General features: G+C 43.0%; 1 pseudogene; it reads left to right on the top strand.

The window, feature by feature from the left end:
• Positions 1–8676: 8676 nt before the first annotated feature.
• LOC124803921 lies at positions 8677–8793 on the top strand (annotated as a pseudogene).
• The last annotated feature ends 544 nt before the right edge of the window (positions 8794–9337 follow it).

The raw sequence follows: 9337 nt of genomic DNA, 5'->3' as shown, positions 1-9337 counted from the left end.
AGAACAGCAGAGATATAGGTGTTTGTTTCTTCTGCGCGCTGTACCAGTGTGGAATAATAGAGAATTATCGTGAAGGTGATTCGATTAACCCTCTGCCAGGCATTTAAATGTGATTTGCAGAGTATCGATGTAGATGAACTCTGTTTGTAGAATATGTATGTTAAAGGAAATTGGCACCGTGGAATAAGTGAATTTTATCGAAAAATTATTCTTGCAGCTGTTAATATGACACAATGAAAAGTGTGAGTGCTTCTGATACTACCACGTTGCCTCCAATTTGTGAACAACAGCAAAACAACACGCTGAAGAATGGTTCTAACAAAAAGTTTTATCACTAGGGCCAAATAACTGGTAAAAGAAAATGAGTACTCACATCAGATATCTGGTGTTCCATGTAAGTTTTACTGCAGCACGTCTAACCAATGATGGTAAATGACGTGAAATATATCGAACCCAGTCGTGGTAAATTATTGAAAACGGATAAATAAAGAGCTAGCTATAGGTAGGACTTCTTTTCCGGAAAAAACGCTTTCTGTTGGGGAAATGTGAGGCGTAGCCATAAGGCTGTGGGTAAAAAGTTGGAAAAATCAAGTTGCAGCCTTGAGAACGTGTGCTGGTGTCTATTCTCCTTGACATACTCGCAACATGAGAAACTTTTTTCCAAATGTGAGTGACCTTGTGGAGATCTTACTTGTAGAAGTCTGCCTTATGGTTCTTCAGGTAATGTTCCATCTCAATAATCAGAAGTCGTGCTTCTGGAAACACTTGTCATCCAGTGATTTCTTCATCAGAGGAAATCGGAAGAAGTCTCTGGGGGCAAGGTCAGGGGAATACTATTCGTCTCTAAGACTATCCACAGCGTTTACCACAGTCAACAGTATTACAAGAAGGCATTAATCCTTCCTCCTCTATCCACTTCTTTCCACAGTGCCGGCCAGGACTGATTCTTCCCCTTAATGTACAACTGAACAGCTACTTAGTCTTTAATGCTGAAAATTATAGTTGTCGAGTGACTATACGTTTTTCATGTAATGTTAAAGCAGTACTGTTATTTATAATATTGAACAAATGCCGAGAGGGAAATAGTGGTAGAAGAGGTTAACTGAAAAGCAAACAATAAAATGAATGTCACAATAAAAACCGATCAACTGTGTCGCAGCAGTGAAGAAGTCTAAAAATGGCTCTGAGCACTATGGGACTTAACATCTTAGGTCATCAGTCCCCTAGAACTTAGAACTACTTAAACCTAACAACCTAAGGACATCACACACATCCATGCCCGGGGCAGGATTCGAACCTGCGACCGTAGCAGTCCCGCGGTTCCGGACTGCAGCGCATAGAACCGCACGGCCACCGCGGCCGGCAGTGACGAAGTCTATTTGGTTGAACATACAAATTGTTAGCAGGATAGGTGCGGGTATTACGTTCATTGGTACCTGTGTGTGCAATTGGTGCTACTCGAGGTATTTGTATCTTGACTAAATTTTAGGATAAGACAGAATCAGAGAGTGAGAGATTACATAGACACAAATTGAGAGGAATAGAGAGAGGGAGAAAGAGAGAGAGAGAGCAAGAGAGAGAGAGAGACGCGAGTTGGAAGAGAGGCAGGGAGATAGGACAGCAAGAGGGAGAGGGGGTGAAGGCAGTATCGAACAGAAATGCGAAGGTTTTTTGGATCAATTAAGAATACAGATGGTTTGTATATAGTTTTTCTTTGTGATTTCTTAAAGTAATCACTTTTACATGTCGTCCTATCGGCAGCATTTTAATTAGTGTATATTTTCCTGTATCCTGCAAACTCTGGAGAAAATGCAGGACACGCTACTCAACATAATTGTAAATCTCATTTCTATTATATGCAAGACAATGGGTACATATGCATCCACTGCAATGTGTTAGTTGTTTTTTCTCTAGGTATTACAGTCTTCTTGCAAACTTGTCACATAATTTACTACCCGATGTGTCCTGAACGGTCGTAACTGCACCTCTAAGTGGACTTCGCCAGTCAGTATAGATCAAACATTCTTAGTATGCTTGTCCACACTTCAACACGTGACCTGCTGCTGGGGAAGAAAAACTTCAATGGCTTCTTCCCGCCACATGTACTTCGAGGTTCTAACCAAACTAAAAACATATTACTCCCAATAGCTATAATTATTAGTCTCCAAATGAAGTACCCTAATGTTGTTCGCTACACTCTGCTCAGTCATCAATAAAAATATCTGCGCTTATAGCCCTAACACCCTTCATTAAAAAAATTCTTCTTTTTCATAATGTGGACCTGACGTCAGATCACATTTCTAGTCAGATACGAGGAAACGGTATGTAGAGCAGTTGGTGCTCCTCTAGATTTTTGTATCTTGACTAAGTTTTGGAATAACGGAGTATTTCTGCTGGATCCTCCCCTTACAACTCCCCCCCCCCCCCCCAACTCCCTGTCTCATCACTCTTTCTTCTATATGTATGTAGAAGAAAGAGTAATGAGAAGGAGCGGAGGGTGGCCGGGCGGGGGGGGGGGGGGGGGTTGACCGGGCGGGGGGGGGGGGGGGTTGTAAAGAGCTGATCGAACAGAAATACTCATTTTCATACTAACAACACTGATGGAGCCTTATGAAATTTGAATGAAGTTACAAATGTCAATTTTTTAACGACTTGTGGAAGACCAGTCTTACAGTAAGACTAAAAAATGATGTACGTACTCAGTAATCCTTGTGCGTCAGTAAAACTTACGTTGAAAGTTTGTAATCCACTACTCGACGCGTGCTTAAAGTTAAGAAATCTTTTGTCGGTATACTATCCGGTATCATCCAATGAGCCTTTAAACTGGCAGTGATCGATTTTGTGGCGCCATAAAAATCGGCGCAGTGCACGACGATCATCATGAGAAGCCGACGTTATTGTTAGACTAGCTGCTTAGGTCAGGCTGCGTCTGTCACCGATATTATCCTGTCTCATATAAATTGGAGGAGGAGCGAGGGCAAAGGAAAGGAAACGAAAGGAACTAATGACATCAACTACATGGTCACCTTGGGCAGAATCACTGGCGACGAAAATGATTGCCAGACGAAAACTCGAACGGAGATCTGATGCTTATTAAGCTACTGGGTTAACCATTGCGCCACTCAGACACGATATTTACCGCAAATACGCAGACTATTACGGCACGCTTCCCGGCCGACTCACACTCCCAACTCGCGATACCTACCCGCAGTCCCCGTCCATGTTGTCCAAGCTCGGTAATTTTAGATTCCCACTGGAGTTCGAACGTAAATGGCCATCTGCAGTGAAGGTTGTGGGTTCATTGCTCATCGAGGCTAATCAGTTATATGACCTGTTCAAAAGAACAGACACCGCTCATTCATATAATTATCCTATCTACATGCTGTTGTTTTAGTATTAACCTTTGTTACGTAAAAAAACTAAGGAATTTCAGTACTTTTTCAAATGGGATTCCAGCTTTTGTTTTGAATAACCTATGTAAATTGTTTTGTTAACATAGGTCTTATGCTTCGCCTTAAACCAGAGCCAGGTGGTTAGTGCTTATTTGCGATGGTAAATAAGACACGCGTAGAGAGCTTCTCAATGCAACTAACCTGCACTTCACGCAATCAGTGTATGTGTGAGAACTTCGTACACAAATTTTACTCGCTGATGGTGGCTGTGTCTGGTACAGCTGCTAAGGACACTTTGATATCTTTAGGTCAGAGTGAATAACAAAGGTGGGAAAAAAAGTTAACCTGTGAAAGTAAACTGAAAATGGGTGTAAAACATTTCTGTCGGATCATGCGTTGTACTTGGTGTTGTCAACCCAGTTAGTTGCACACTGGCAGAGGAAAATACTATTATTCTCATAGAAGCATACAGCAAGACCTTATAAGAAAGAGTAACACAACAGCCATGGAAAGAGTAACGCACTGTAAATTATATGAAATACAATGCACTATTTTACACGCTCAGGACTCCCACGAGGTGCTAGGAACCTCACTGATATGGTGTGCGGGTAGTGGCGGAGTGGTCATGGTGCTGCTGTCTTACGGCCAGCAAGCACACCAGATACCATCAATATGTTATGCACACAAATGTTCTACACAGTAACAAAATTGTTGCATTACCCTTTGCCTTGCAAAATTTCGCTATCTGTTCCCCTACACATAAAAGAGAATAGGTCAAGAACTAAAACACAAGGCAGAGCTGAACCCTTGTTAGCAATAAGTATACACAAATCCTCCAGTTTCTTTCAAGACATTGTAAAGTTGATGGTAGACGGTACTTCGTATAAACGTTAGTTAATTTGCCATATTCTTTATGTGTATTGGAGGCGCTCGACCTCATTTCTCTTATTTTTCATATTCCTGACGTTAGGTGGAGCAAAATTGTCGTTCAGTCTTCGTCAAATTCTGGTTTTCTAAATATATCTAACAGGGCTTCGCCAGAACAACTTTATATTTCATCTAAACATTTGACCTTAAGTTTTCTGAACATTTGTGTAACCCTTTCGTACGGGATACATCAACCTGTTAAGATGACGACAGTGGATCTCGTCCGATGGTTGTTTTTATACCCTCTTGAAGTCTCCAAACTCAGTGTCATAACTCTGGAATTGGCAGATTGGAGAGATTTCCAAAATAATTCGAAGTAATCCATTCGCCAAGCCCACTACAGATTTCAGGTGTTCGTCCTGTTTCATTTAATTTCTTACTATTTCCCCGAGGTCTGTAAACTCTACTACCGGCTCCAGAAATCGTGTAATAGAGTACTATTCGCTTCTTTCTCCATCTTATGGACATTATTTACATTTATGCACATCCGAAGAGAACTTCCATTCTTTACATAACACTGAAATCTTGCCCTAGTAGATCAAAATTGCCTTACAATAATCCCGTGACGATGTTTTATTGTAAACAGGAGAATCGCCTGGAAACGATGAGATAAATCCAGTGTCCTGACTGATATTGTAAATTACATACGTTCAGGGAAAAAGATGAACAGATTAGGTACTTTAGAATAGTTAATTAGTTAATGCATTGAGATCACTTGATGTTACATCCATTTGTATTCAACATTTGCTCCCGCTATTAATCAGAAATACAATGCCGGAGAAAAATTAGCACATCCATTTGGGGATTTCCATTTCACATAAGATTTATTATTGCAACAGTGCTTACGGTGCATATGAAACGATTACATTTACAGATCAATAGTACAAGAGGTTCCCAGGTACCAGGTATCGAACCATGCTGTACGTGGTGTAACCTCCATGGGCGGCAATACAGAGACTGTCTCTAGCATCCAGTCGATTTTTCAGATCAATGATAGCGTCCTGGGATGCGTTATGTCACGCCTGCTCGACTTTTCCGTTCTGTCAGAGATGTTGGTTGACGTGTTGCACGAATCACTTCTCGTCCCATCATATCCCTCATGTGCTCCACTGGATACCGGAAATTTTATTGGCAAGGGAAGTTTCTGCACGTCTTGCACAACACGTTGAGTTTTACGGACAGTCTGTACGCGAGATTTATCCTGTAGGAGCAACACGTCAATTTCCTGTACCGAGCGCTGGTCAGCGTCCCTCCAGAAACATTAAAGGTGAACGAGAGCTGTAGGTTATCGCACCCCAGACCATAATACCTGGGTTGGGGCCAGTGTGTCTTGCATGAATGCACTCTACGAGACAGCGCTCACCAGGTCTACGTAGTATGCGCAAACAACCATCACTTGCGTGCAGGCAGAATCTGGTTTCATTGCTGAACAACATGGCGCGCCATTCCATCTTTCAAGTGATCTTCTGAAGGCGCCAGTTGAGCCGTACATGTTGATGCCGTTGTGTGAGTGGAAGATGGGCTAGAGGTGTGTGTGTCCATAGTCCCACTGCTAATAACTTGTTCGTTACAGTTCCGTGTTGACACGTCTGGGCTCACAAGCCCTGTTATACGTGCTGTGGTAGCCGCAAGATCTGCTACTGCTGCTTATCATACTCTTCTGTGCGGCGTCTGTGCTTCGTGGACATCCAGAAACTTGTCCGCGAGTGCGAAAATGTTGACGTGGCATCTGACACCAGCATCTTTGCTCAACAGATGCAGCACGTTCAATTTCTATGGCAATTATCCGAAAGGAGTATCCCGCGACTCAGAAGGTCATAATTTGTTCCGTTTCAACCTTGTTGTTGGCTGCTGACTGTAGGCACAAAGAGTGCGACTTCGTGGCAGGGTTGTGTGTTTGCTTCACACCTATGCACCACACTGAGCCTTCTGGCTGTGAACATTCCCTTGTGAGGTAACGGGCGAGTTGAAGCGCCATGGAAATATTATATGTTCGGAGTTGCGGTGGCCGCACAGGACGCTCCTCAAAATCGGAGACGGCAGCAAACACGTGCTGTCGAACGTTAGCCGGACGAGAGGGGTACCCCCAGCGCATGGTCCAGACCGAGCACGTCGCTGGGAATTACTTAGTGACGTAGTGTCAATGAAACAGACTTGTATGCCGGGAGCACCAAAGATGACTGATTTTGTGAAACCATCATGGCATGCATTTCACAGTTCGTATAGAAATTAATAGTAGCCAGATGAAACATGATACTTCAAATAGAGACATGTTCATTACTATTATTTGCACGACGATTCTGATGGTGTAATCAGATTTTCGATATCGTTAGTTTCAATATCAGTTTAGTATCAGACGGTAAATTACACAAGTAACAACCAGGAACGAATTTCCAAAATCTAAACGGTTCTTCACGTTTTGTCGATTGACGTGCCTTTAGAAAGCTGTTAGTGTAAACCTAAACTGGTATGAATTACAGGCATCTAACTTGAATAGTAGATGAGGTATTCGAGGTCAAAGTGGCCGATTACTATCGATCACTTCAGGCCATAAGTACTCCACAGTGACACGAAGAAACGGTAGCAGCATGCTTATAAATATATTTATTCGTCGATGTCTTTGTTTATATCAGAGATATACTATTCATGAAGAAATTGGTTAAATATTTACTGTGTTTTAGAAAGCACAGAGACATTAGGCTACTGGCCTATATTCTGTTTTTATTCTTTTGACATATGTTTATTTGATTTGTTTATATATTTAATTATGTGTGTTAGAGCGTGTTAACGGTCCAGCAGTAGGGATATTTATTTTTCATATTATTTAAAAGTAAATCCGGTTATGGGAGCCTTTATATTTTATGAAGTAACAGGTTTTTCATGAGATGAGAAAACATTTTATTTTCCAAGCACAGATAAAAAACTAACAAGAATAAACAACTCGTTGTCTCGCGAATTGCGTGCATAGCTCAGGGGCGAACGGCTGTGTAGATGCTGGAACGATAAATTCTCCAGGAACCCTCAATTGCTCGCCATAAACCAATTCTGCGGAAGAGCATTGTAAGTCCTCCTTCACGGCCGTTCTCAATCCGAGTAGGACCAGCGGTAGTGCTTCAGGCCATGAAGTGGAACTACACATTAATACAGCTTTGAGAGTGCGGTGTAGTCGTTCCACCATTCCATTACTAGATGGATGATAGCTTGTGGTGCGCAGGTGGTTGCACCCGCACAGTAGTAAAAGTTCATTGATAAGTTGGCTTTCAAACTGCCTTCCGCGATCTGTTGTTATGTTTTGCGGAACGCCAAACCTGGAGAACCATGAATGCAAAATGTCTTGTATTACAACCACTTCTGGCTACCTGGTAAAACGATCAAGAATAAACAACTCGTAACCAGGCCGACTACGGCAAAGATAAATGTCTATCAGCTGCAGCTTTCACCCGCTGTTTTTGGCGCAGTGGATAAATGACGTCGCCACACGGTATTTCGAATGTGTTTCAGTACGTTTGTGAGTGTAAATTTGCTTGGAGACGTGGAGGGAGCGCTCTAGCCAATCACAGCGCTCGCGAATGGTGAGACGGGATGGAAGCGAGTTTCCGGCGAGGACACAAGGGAGTTCTAGACGGTGCGGCACAGGATACGGGAGTGAGTGCTGGACGTGGAAAGTAAAGCGCGACGGTCGCACAGTCGGCGGAAAGGCTTTGACAGTGGAGCAGTTTGCTCGTGGTCGCGGAGAATAGAAATATTTCGGAGTGCTGACCTGTGCTCTTGTGTGATTTCCGTGTCTTCTGCAGTGAAGACGTAGTGTGCGTTTTGAAGTGAATATCTCGCGAGCTATGTTGTTGTTCATAACTAATTACGTGCAGTAGGAATCTATTGTTTCCCTGTTATTCAACTTATATTTTATTTATTTTCTGGACCATTGACACCAATAAGTATTTTGCAGAAATATAACGCATTCTCAAAAGTACTTCTACTATCGTTCTCATCATTTAAAGTCTTCAAGATAGTACCTGCAGATTTTATTTAATTGTAATCTTTCATTTATAAATTTATATACTACTTTCATAATTCGCAATTGCCGAGTGATAGAAATCTTCGACCATTTAATTCATGTATGTATTCTTATCGTATACTGTAGACTCAGCCTGGCCATAAATGCGGCAACTACGTATCCCAGCCCCTAGACAACGAAACCAGCCAAAACTTTTAATATTTCAACGTTGAGTCGAGGGGTTCGTAGTCGTTTTGAAAGCCCGCACCCTATTTAAGGATAGACCCAGATGGCGCACCGGTAGCTATGCCATCAGTTGGCTGGGGACGTTGAATCCATTATCAGTACATCTATTATTCCCCGGGCAACGGCATTGCCGCAGCGGATACACCGGTTCCCGTGAGATCACCGAAGTTAAGCGCTGTCGGGCGTAGTCGGCACTTGGATGGGTGACCATCCAGCCGCCATGTGCTGTTGCCATTTTTCGGGGTGCACTCAGCCTCGTGATGCCAATTGAGGAGCTACTAGACCGAATAGTAGCGGCTCCGGTCAAAGAAAACCATCATAACGACCTGGAGAGCGGTGTGCTGACCACACGCCCCTCCTATCCGCATCCTCAACTGAGGATGATACGGCGGTTGGATGGTCCCGATGGGCCACTTGTGGCCTGAAGACGGAGTGCTTATTATTCCCCGAGGTGGTATTGAAATCATAGGGTCAAAATCGAAGTCGTATTCCCAGGGGTACTATTATTCTTTTTCCGGCGGTGTACTTACATGCAATCATATATCTGTGAATATACTTGTTACAATCGTACCTCTCGTACCTCGGACACGAGGCACTGAATGAAGTGCAGCACGATTGCTGATAACTTTGTTTAACTCATGGCAGAATGCCACGGAGATTCTGAAGGAACTCAACCGTCAGGCACTGGAACGCACCTGTTCACCAACCTGCTCTTGTGAACTGTCACGCCACAGCAGTGAGCAGCCGGTGTTGGGAAAACGAGGGAATATGCTAAGGT

This window comes from Schistocerca piceifrons, chromosome 6 (genome assembly GCF_021461385.2).
Source record: "Schistocerca piceifrons isolate TAMUIC-IGC-003096 chromosome 6, iqSchPice1.1, whole genome shotgun sequence".
NCBI classification, from domain to species: domain Eukaryota; kingdom Metazoa; phylum Arthropoda; class Insecta; order Orthoptera; family Acrididae; genus Schistocerca; species Schistocerca piceifrons.
This window is presented reverse-complemented; position numbering and strand designations above follow the sequence as displayed.